At 45.7% G+C, this 10,742-nt stretch overlaps 1 protein-coding gene and 1 non-coding gene across 2 annotated transcripts in view; both read left to right on the forward strand.

The window, feature by feature from the left end:
- The window catches only part of LOC115642642 (zinc finger protein 436-like), a 936,374-nt gene that overhangs the window by 77,669 nt on the left and 847,963 nt on the right, over positions 1–10,742 (forward strand). The gene's annotated exons all lie outside the window — the stretch shown is intronic.
- On the forward strand, positions 10,655–10,728 carry TRNAT-AGU. Its single transcript has one exon. It is a non-coding gene; the product is annotated as a tRNA-Thr (tRNA).

Genomic DNA, 10,742 nt, shown 5'->3' on the forward strand with positions numbered 1-10,742 from the left:
CTCCATTTAACATCCCATCACAGGCCATTGGGCATATTTATCGCTAATAGTCAAAGACCAATTAATTGCTAAAAGATAGGCTATCCCATTATACCATTCCCCTCCATAAATTTATCAAGCATAGTCTTGAAGCCAGATATGTCTCTTGCACCCACTAGTCCCCTTGGAAGGCTGTTCCAGAACTTCACTCCTCTAATGGTTAGAAACCCTCGTCTAATTTTAAGTCTAAACTTCCTGATGGCCAGTTTATATCCATTTGTTCTTGCATCCACATTAGTACTGAGCTTAAAAAATTTCTCTCCCTGGTATTTATTCCTCTGATATATTTAGAAAGAGCAATCGTATCTCCCCTCAGACTTCTTTTGGTTAGGCTAAACAAGCCAAGCTCTTTGAGTCCCCTTTCATAAGACAGGTTTTCCATTCCTTGGATCATCCTAGTAGCCCTTCTCTGTATCTGTTACAGTTTGAATTCATTCTTAAACGTTGGACACCAGAACTGCACACATTATTCCAGATGAGGGCTCACCAGTACCTTGTAGAACGGTACTAACACCTCCTTATCTTTACTGGAAATACCTCGCCTGATGCATCCCAAGACCACATTAGCTTTTTTCACAGCCATATCACATTGGCGGCTCATAGTCTTTCTGTTATCAACCAATACTCTGAGGTCCTTCTCCTCAGTTACTTCCAACTGATGCATCCCCAACTTATAACAATAATTCTTATTATTAATCCCTAAGTGCATGACCCTGCACATTTCGCTATTAAATGTCATCCTGTTACTATTACTCCAGTTTACAAGGTCATCCAGATCTTCCTGTATGACATCCCAGTTCTTCGCTGTATTGGCAATATCTCCCAGCTTTGTGTCATCCGCAAACTTTATTAGCACACTCCCACTTTTTGTGCCAAGGTCAGTAATAAAAGATTGGTCCCCAAACCGATCCCTGAGGAACTCGACTAGTAACCTCCCTCGAGCCTGACAGTTCACCTTTCAGTACCACCCATTGTAGTTTCCCCTTTAACCAGTTCCTTATCCACCTTTCAATTTTCATATTCATCCCCATCTTTTCCAATTTAGCTAATTCCCCATGTGGAACCATATCAAATGCCTTACTGAAATTGAGGTAAATTAGATCCACTGCATCTCCTTTGTCTAAAAAAATCTGTTACCTTCTCAAAGAAGATCAGGTTGGATTGGTACGATCTGCCTTTTGTAAAACCATGTACATGTTCCCTTCACAAATAAATGGCCAAAAGCACACTCAACAGTCATTCTGCACTGGCTCAGCCTCTGCTTGAACTGCTCCTTGTTCCTGTCAAGGTCCCCCATGTATGGCTTCATAAGCCATGGCATTAAGGTGTAGGCAGGGTCTCTCAGGATCACAATGGGCATTTTGACTTTCCCTACAGTGACCTTCTGCTCCAGGAAGAAAGTCTCTGCTTCCAGGTTCCTGAACAGGCCAGTGTTCAGAAAGATGTGTGTGTCATGCACCTTACTGGGCCAGCCTGCATTAATGTCTGTGAAATGCCCACGGTGATCCACAAGTGCCTGGAGAACCATAGAGAAGTACCCCTTCTGATTTTGTACGCCGTGACTAGGTGGCATGGTGCCAGAATTGGAATATGCGTGCCATCTAACATACCTCTGCAATTAGGGAAGTCCATTTGTGAAAAGCCATCCACAATGTCACACACGTTGCCCAGAGGCACAGCCTTTTGGAGTAGGATGCAATTAATGGTCCTGCACACTTTTGTCAACACATCTCCAATGGTCGACTTTCCAACCTCAAACTGGTTAGTGACTGAGTGGTAGCAGTCTGGAGTAGCCAGCTTCCACCATGCAATTGCCACCCACTTCTCCAATAACAGGGCAGCTCTCATTTTCGTGTCCTTGCGCTGCAGGGTTGTGGCAAGCTGTCATAGTTTACATTCCAAATCTGAACCTTAGCGTCCAAAATATGGGTACTAGCATGAATTCCCCTAAGCTTAATTACCAGCTTAGATTCTGTAGCGCTGCCATCAATCAGGAATTCCGGGGCCTGATACCCCCTGGTCCCCCCAAATCCTTCCCTGGGGACCCCCAAGACCCAGATTCCTTGAGTCTCAAAACAAAGGGGAATAAACCATTTTCCTTCCCCCTCCTTTCTCCCAGCTCTTTCCCGCCCTGGTTACACTAGGAGACCGCCGTGATTCAATTCCTTGAATCACCCCTTCCCCCTCCCTTCTTCCCCGGAGAGAGATACAGAGATAAACGCTGAGAGCAGGTTTTTCTTCCCATCTCCCTTTCCTTTTTCCCACCAATTCCCTGGTGAGTGCAGACTCCCTTCCCTGGAGTCTTACAAAAGATAACCAAAAAAAATCAATTAGATTCTAAAAAAGAGGAAAACTTTAATAAAGAAGGAAAAACATAAAAATTGTCTCTGTAATCAAGATGGTAAATATACAGGGTTTTTTAGCTTATAGACAATAGAAAGAAGCTTTCTCCAGCAGAAAGACAATTTAAGCTACTTCTAGCAAGTACACATCTGCAAATAAGAAAAACAAGTTAAAAGACTATAACCGCCTTTGTACTTACTCACTATTCTGAATAGATAAAACACTGTAGCAGGGAGATTGGCAGAAACCTGGTTGCACCTCTAGTCCCGTCCAGGACCCGGAGAGAACAACGCACAAACCCCAAACCCACAAACAAAGGCTTCCTTCCACCCAGATTTGAAAGTATCTTGTTTCCTGATTGGTCCTCTGGTCAGGTGTTTGGGTCCCTGTTTGTTAACCCTTTACAGGTAAAAGAGACATTAACCCTTAACTATCTGTTTATGACACAAGCTCATCACAGAGTCCCATGAATGTGACTTTCCTCACCCGAAAGGTCTGCAGCCACTGCTTGTCATCCAAGATGTGCATGACGATGTGGTCCCACCACTCAGTGCTTGTTTCCTGAGCCCAAAAGTGGCATTCCGCTGTGGTCAGCACCTCCATGAATGACACAAGCAATGTCGTGTGAAAGCTACTACACCTGCCGAGATCAATGTCGAACTCCCCTTGCCTTTGTAGTTTAAGGAATAACTCCACTGCCACTTGTGATCTGTTAATAAGAACGAGCAGCATATTGGTCAAAAGTGCGGGATCCATTCCTGCAGGGATTGCTGGGCTGCAAAGCAATGCATCATGGGGCATTGGGACCTGCCTTCCCACAACTCTTAGCGGCAGCAGAGGAAGAAATGCTTAGTGGGATACTGAGTGCACCGCTCGGAATATCGCTGCAAGTGTGAACACGCAGCTGACAGTGTGAACGTACAATAGCGGTTTCCCTTCAGCGCTCTCTGAGTGGCACTGTAATTCCCGACGCTGTAACTCTGCCTGTGTAGACATAGCCTCAGAGAGACTGACTGCCAGGATCCCAGGACTGATTCCCTCTGGTGACAGACTATGCAGCCTGCTTTAGTCTCCCTGTACGTGAAAAGCCTGCTAGCCCAACGTGCTGGACCATCTATGCCATTACATGGTTCCTAAACTGCAGCTACAGTTCCTAATCCACGTGAAACCAAAGACCGAGAGGTGCAGAGACCCGACCCCTTACAATCTTAGAAACGTTTTGTTCCTTTTTCTATTTTCTGTTAGTTTCTTTTTATGAACTTGGAGACCTCCTGACCTTTCTATTAGATTGGGGTATAACAGTGTGGCTCAGTGGGTGTGAATATGAGAAGACCTCCGAAATCTACACAAGGAAGATGCTAGAATAGTTCCCCAAATCTTAATAGCCTTAAAACTCTGCCCTATAAAATGATTGAATGCATGCTCCTCACCCCTCCTGCACCCCCAGCCCGTCCCAGCCCAGAGCCTGCACCCAGCACCCAAACTCCCTCCCCGAGCTTGCACCCTACACCCTCACCACTTGCCCCAGCCCAGAGCCTACACTCAAACTCCATCCCAAAGCCTATACCCCTCACCCCCTCCTGCAACCCCATTCCCTGTCCCAGCCCAGAGCCTGCACCCAGCACCCAAACTTCATTGCAGAGCCTGCATCTCAGACCCTCTCCCCCATCCAAACTCCCTCCCAGTGCCTGCACCCCTCCTGCACCCCAATCCCTTGCCCCAGCCCAGAGTCTGCACCCCAGACCTCCTTCCCCCACCCAAAGTCCCTCCCAGAGCCGTAGGCAGGTATGGAGTGGAATGTGTGGGGGCATGGGCTCTGGGCATTCTGGGCACCACTGAAATTTTTACAAACCTGCTTGCCTCTGTTGTCCACGGCACTCCTTGGTTCTCTCCAGCTGCTCCCTCTCTAGAGACTTTTTTCTACCCTATCTCTCCTCTTCTCTTCTGTGCTCTCTTTCGCTGCTCCGGTTTGTTTTCTATGGGACCTGGCCCCATGGTTCTGTGTTGTGGAATATCATGTTTAACTTTCCAAATCAGCTGGGGCCTGGACAATATTTCCAGGTGGTTGTTCCCTATGTAGATTGCAGTGATCTCTGGTGTGTCCTCACGGGAAACCAGTTCAAAAAAAGAACCAGAAGCTGGTCCCAGTGCATCCCCCATCTGCTGTGTGGAGAGAAAACAGCTTCCAGCCCAAGGCCCAGCTGCAAACCCCTTGCTGAATTACAGGCTGTCATGGAAACCCACTGCACCATGCTGTGCCCACAAATTCATATCCCCAGCCACAGGTGTACTTCCATATAATCTGAGTAAAAGACATGGGGAAGGAAGCACACAGTTAAAATCTGTGATGCTTATGGCCCACCACTTGCATTGGTCTCTCCACAGGAAGAGGATTTATAGGCCCCTCTGCCAGTTGATGTTGGCAGCAGTAAGGGCTGGGTTCAATGTCTAGGGGAGGAGAGCAGCAGAGACACAGGAGGAGAGTCCCGAGAGAGGAAGCAGCTAGAGGGAAGCAATAAGGGGAGGGATAGCTCAGTGGTTTGTGCATTGGCCTGCTAAACCCAGGGTTGTGAGCTCAGTCCTTGAGGGTGCCATTTAGGGATCTGGGGCAAAAATCTGTCTGGGGATTGGTCCTGCTTTGAGCAGAGGGTTGGATTAGATGATCTCCTGAGGTCCCTTCCAACCTTGATATTCTATGATTCTAATGAGTGCAGAGTGCAAACCAACTAACTGAGGGTCTCACAGGAGTCCTGAAATGACAGTTGCTGCAGGTCCCATGGTGTAATGGTTCAGGCCCCTGGACTCTGACTCCTGCCATCTGAGTTCAAATCCCAGTGGGACCTCCTGGTGCTGTGTTGGTTTGCTGTAAAGCCTTGGAGCTCAATGTGCTTGATTTCCTTGTTCCTAGGTGCATCAGGGTGTTTTTTCCCTCCTGCTGGGTCACTGATGCCTAGTAGAGCTAGGGCTTGGGTCTGGCTGGTTCACCAGGCTGGCTCCTATAGGTTGGGGCCCTAGAACTTAACAGCCTGGTGAGAGATTCCTGCAGGTTCATCTGATGGTTGTTTTTCTTGCTGCTTCACCTGATGCCAAGTTTGGTCCTTGTATCTGCAGCTGCCACGCCCTTCCTCTTGCCCACATGGCACTTAAGGGGAGCAGTACCAGGGCCAGTCTTAATAGTCAGGGACATGCAGGAGGGAGAGAGAGTCCCAGGCTGAAGCCCAGCACACCTTTCCTCTTCTGGGCCCTAGAGCAGGGGCATCTGTTGCTGACAGCTCTAAGGGAAGGCTTAAATGCCACAGAGCAACCGAGGGCAGGGCAAGAGGAGGGGAGGGCCATGCTCATGCGTGAATTCAGAGAGTAGCTGATATCCACTCTGCATACATATTGATAGAAGTGAGCAAATACTATGTTCCTGAATATGATAAATTTGATAGAATATTGAAGAGCACATCTTTATATAAATGATACCCAGAAATTGATCTCAATATCAACTGTCAATTTCCCTGTATAAGCAGACACCCATAGAAATATCAGTATTTGGCCTTATAGGAATGAGGCTTCCCTCTACTGAAAATAAAGGAGAAATATTGTCATATTTTACATAAATTTTCACCTTACAGATGACTTACATGTTTCTCACTGTCCTGAGATCCACGGGTATACGGAGAAGCTCTAGGAGATGGTTCCCTTTGGGAGCATGTATTACGTGGATCCAAAGGCTGGAGGAAGCCAGACTCAACCTGTAGCCAAGAATACCAATCCCTAGAAGCTCCCTCCTATGGGGACTCAACTGAAGGGTGGTGAAAAAGCTGGATGTTAGGTAATTTTGGCTGAGTGCTTAATGCGATGGATCCGAAATTCATTGGGGTGTCCCCCCACTGGTGGAAATGCTGCTGACTATGAAACTTCATGTCTCTTTTGTTTTTAGTGCTGTAATATTAGTTGCCAAACATGCTACTCACGAACATCTTCTCTCTCTCACACATGCACACAAACAAATGCTTTTAAAGAAAATCCTTGCAAGAGGTCAAAAGTGCTTGCTGGATCTCACAGCTCTGCTTGATAGAATGAGAACAACGCTCATAGCAAGACTTCAGATCAAGCTTTTGGTTCCAAGATATAGACAGAGGGACTATGAAGCAGAAATGAATAGCAAGTGCCTTTAGTGCTCATGCAGATGTGCACAGACAAAGTGTGAAGGAATAGTTGCAAATGCTTTTGCTCTATGGGCAATGATGAACTAATTGACAACCTGAAAAATGTTGAATGTGTATCACTGTTGGTGCATTGAATTACAGATATGTGAAATTGCTTCCTCTCTTGAACCAAAATTTCAAGGCTTATGAAGGCAGTTTGTGTCTGCACACTAAACCTGTGGATTTTGTCAAATTTAAAGAAGAATCATCAGAACCTATTGCAGCTGAGATAACAACTGTTCTGAATAAGCATGGAAGCAGATAATACAAAGACAAACTTTGGTGGTCGATACGAACATGGAAGAGAACATTTGCACACCAAAGTGAAGATGAGCTTAAAAAGGGAAGTGATAGGCCTTGGATGTCCTGCTCACATCGTGCACAAGTATACTGAATTACAGGGAATACTATCCTGGTAGACATTGAGAGCATTCTAATTAACATTGCTGGATATTTTCATATATTCACTGTTTGTGTGGAAATATTGCAAAGTTTTTATGAGTATGTGGGACAAGAATATTGGAATATACTGGGATACATATCTGTTGGAAGATTATTACAACAAAATGTAATATGGCCTGAAATTCTTAGCATGCGTAGAGGACAACTTTCTAATTCATAAAGTTGAGGAAACAACCAGGGGGTTATCCATTTTGGATCTGGTTTTGATTAACAGGGGTAAATTAGTTGGGAATGTGAGGGTGGTGGGGAACTTGGGAGAGAAGTGATCATGATCTGATAGAATTAAAGATCCTGTGGAAAGGAGGATATGAGAACAGCAAAACAAGATCACTGGACTTCAGAGAGGCGGATTTCAACCAACTCAGAGAAATAGTAGGCAAAGTTATCTGCATATTTGATCAATATGCTCTCTATTCCTACATCTAGGTAGTTAATGAAAATGTTAAACAACACCAGGCCAAGAAGAGGAGGTTAGACTAGATGACATTTGTGGTCCTTTCTAACCCTATGATTCCATCAATCATTCTATTACCACCTCTGCTCACATTTTCCTGTATCTTTCTAGAAAAAACACAAGACCTCCATTGGTAATCCAATTAATACATTGTTAACGGAAAGGCTTCTTTGCAGAGCAGCACTGGAAAAAAAATCAAACCACAAGGCTGGAGTTCATGAAAAGGCTGCTGTGAATGGCACTGGCAAGGCAGTTGCTTGGACTGCAATTGCTGCAGCACAAAAGCCTGTGCTGCACGTCCTTGTGATTTGCTGGAGATGTCTGTGCACAGAGACCCTGATAGTGTAATCTCTGCAGGTCTTGCAGGAAATGGAGTTACCCTCCTTTCACCTTCCTTTAAATTGTCATAGATCAAAAATGAAACAGTTAGAAGAAAAGTCCCAGAGAGTGGCAATGTGGCTAATCTGGCCAAGGTCCTGTTAGTATATAGGCCTGTTTGTTAGCCTAAAATATAATTTTGCGTTTGATTTTTGATACTCTTATATCCTTACTAATATGTGTGAACAAAGAACAAAGCCAGATGGGCTTGTTAGTATAATGGAAAAGTGAAGCGATAGAGCTGAAGTGTTACTAGGTGCGGGGGGAGTGTAATATACGAGCATACACCAGAAGGCTGCCTGGCTCCTCTCTCAAACCAAGGTAAAGCAACCAGTTGGGAGGGGCAAGGATGGGGATGGGGCGGGGGGAATAAAAGCCACTAAAAGCCAAAGAAAAGCCTGGCCTTGACCATTACACAATCTCACTTCTTACCCCTCCCATGGGATACAAAAGAGGTGGCACCGAGCCCCCAGACTCATGACCAGGGGCATGCACTGCAGGTATATTTGGGGCTGCTAAGAAAGAGGAGGGGTAAAGGGGGCATGGATAAAGGCTCTGCGGTGTCAGGGCTGTGAACAGAACACTGGGAAACAGACTCTGCAGGCATGTGGAGCTATGGATATTCTTGCTTGAAACTAACCCTGTCAAGGTTCCTTCCCCACTCTGAACCTTAGGGTACAGATTTGGGGCCCTGCATGAGAACCCCTAAGCTTAATTACCAGCTTAGATCTGGTTGCTGCCACCACTCAAATTGTTAATGAGTCATTTGGGAAACTCTGTCTACCTCGCCCCCCAGAATATCTCCCTCCTAAATATTATAACCCTTCTCTGGGTAGCCTTGAGAGACTCCTCCACCAATTCCCTGGTGAACACCGATCCAAACCCTTGGATCTTAAAACAAGGAGAAATTAACCGTTCCCCCTCCTTTCCCCCAACCCGTTCCTGGTGTGTCCAGCTTAAACCCCCTTGGATCTTAAAACAAGGAAAAATCAATCAGGTTCTTAAAAAGAAGGCTTTTAATTAAAGAAAGGTAAAAATCATCCCTGTAAAATCAGGATGGAAAATAACTTTACAGGGTAATCAGATTCATAGAGCCCAGAGGAACCCCCTCTAGCCTTAGGTTCAAAGTTACAGCAAACAGAGAGAAACTCTTTAGCAAAAGGAACATTTACAAGTTGAGAAAACAACGATAAAAATAACACGCCTTGCCTGGTTGTTACTTACAAGTTTGAAATATGAGAAACTGGTTGAGAGAGATTTGGAGAGCATGGATTGATGTCTTGTCCCTCTTAGTCCCAAGAGTGAACAACACCCAAAACAAAGAGCACACAAACAAAGCCTTCCCCCCACCAAGATTTGAAAGTATCTTGTCCCCTTATTGGTCCTTTGGATCAGGTGTCAGCCAGGTTACCTGAGCTTCTCAACCCTTTACAGGTAAAAGGATTTTGGTGTGTCTGGCCAGTCTCTGGCCAGGAGGGATTTTATAGTATTGTATACAGGAGGGCTGTTACCTTTTCCTTTATAGTTATGACAAACCCCAATAAACATCACATTGTCTGCACTTTGGATTTCTGGTCTCTTGATTTCTGCCTGAGTGACAAGAACCAGAGGAGGGAGTGAAAGGAAAGCTCCCAAACAGACATCTGCTGAGTAAAGAGGTGATTCAGGATCAAGTACCCAGTGGTCCCTGGCTGAATGTGTCTCCTCTCCCCATGGTCTGGTTGATATTTTCAGGAAATGGAGAAGACTGCCTTTGCTTAGCTGTACATTGCTTGCAAAAGACCCAGGCCTTTTTGGTGACAAGTGTTGAAAGGAGCCACTAGACAAATGTGGAGACAAGAAAAATGTCCCCATAACTGAACTTTCATCTGTGGATGTTGATGCCACAGCACAGAGTGCTAACCATTATATGACCACGGCTGATGTCAGAAGAGTCTCTACCAAAGTGTCTTTCCACCAGCAGAGGCCTCTCTATGCACAGAACTCCTGTTAGCGTGATGTCTGCAGACAGTGGAGAACTCTATTTCGGCATCTCTTTGTCTGTTTTGTGGTGAACATCTGCAGTGGCTGTTAATAGGTGTCTAGATAGTGATCTTTGGAAACAGCTGGCTGAAGAGCCTTCCTACTAACCAGGAGATCTTGGCTTGGCCTCTCAGTTGTTCCTTACTGAACCTAATGTCTCTATTGGCTCCTTTTTTGCATCTCTTGTCATAAAAAGGAAAGATCTGTCAGCATAATCCTTCTAAGTGCTTGTTCAAGATAGAGAGAGCCTGCCTTGCAGCTAAGTCTTGGTGTAATGGAGCATGCCTCACCACTGCAGTGCCTCCTGCTGGCCATCCTGGGAATTATATGGGCTACTCCAACAAGCCATCTCTTGAGTGGCTCTCCCAATAGGTCCTTTCCTGATTGGTTGGGTTCTGCACAGCCTCTCCAAGGCTGCCTTATCTTTTCTCCTGCCTGTGTGGGGCATCTGCCCCACCACACTTGGAAAGTAGCAAATGAGAAGTCTGGAGCTGATGGAAAGGTTATCATGACTCAGAATTGAGCTGAGGTTACTGCAACTGAAATGCAGAGCACTAACCACTAAAGGATGACAGTGACTGGTGGGAGAAGCACATGTTAGAAGCCCTCTGTCAACTCAGCTGTGGCTTTCTGTGCACAGAGAGGCAGACACCTCAAGGTCTGTATGTCTGGAGGGAAATGGGGAATGTCGGTACTTTGGAATTTGCAGGCGTTGTCCTGGACCATCAAGTGGAACAGTTGAAAGCAGTTTCTTGAAGTAGGCACCATTGCTTAGCTGGCTAAAGCACCTGTCTAGTAAACAGGAGATCCTGGGTTCAACTCCCAGTGGTGCCTTGGTCTCTTTATGG

This window comes from Gopherus evgoodei, unplaced genomic scaffold (assembly GCF_007399415.2).
Source record: "Gopherus evgoodei ecotype Sinaloan lineage unplaced genomic scaffold, rGopEvg1_v1.p scaffold_43_arrow_ctg1, whole genome shotgun sequence".
Classification (NCBI taxonomy): domain Eukaryota; kingdom Metazoa; phylum Chordata; order Testudines; family Testudinidae; genus Gopherus; species Gopherus evgoodei.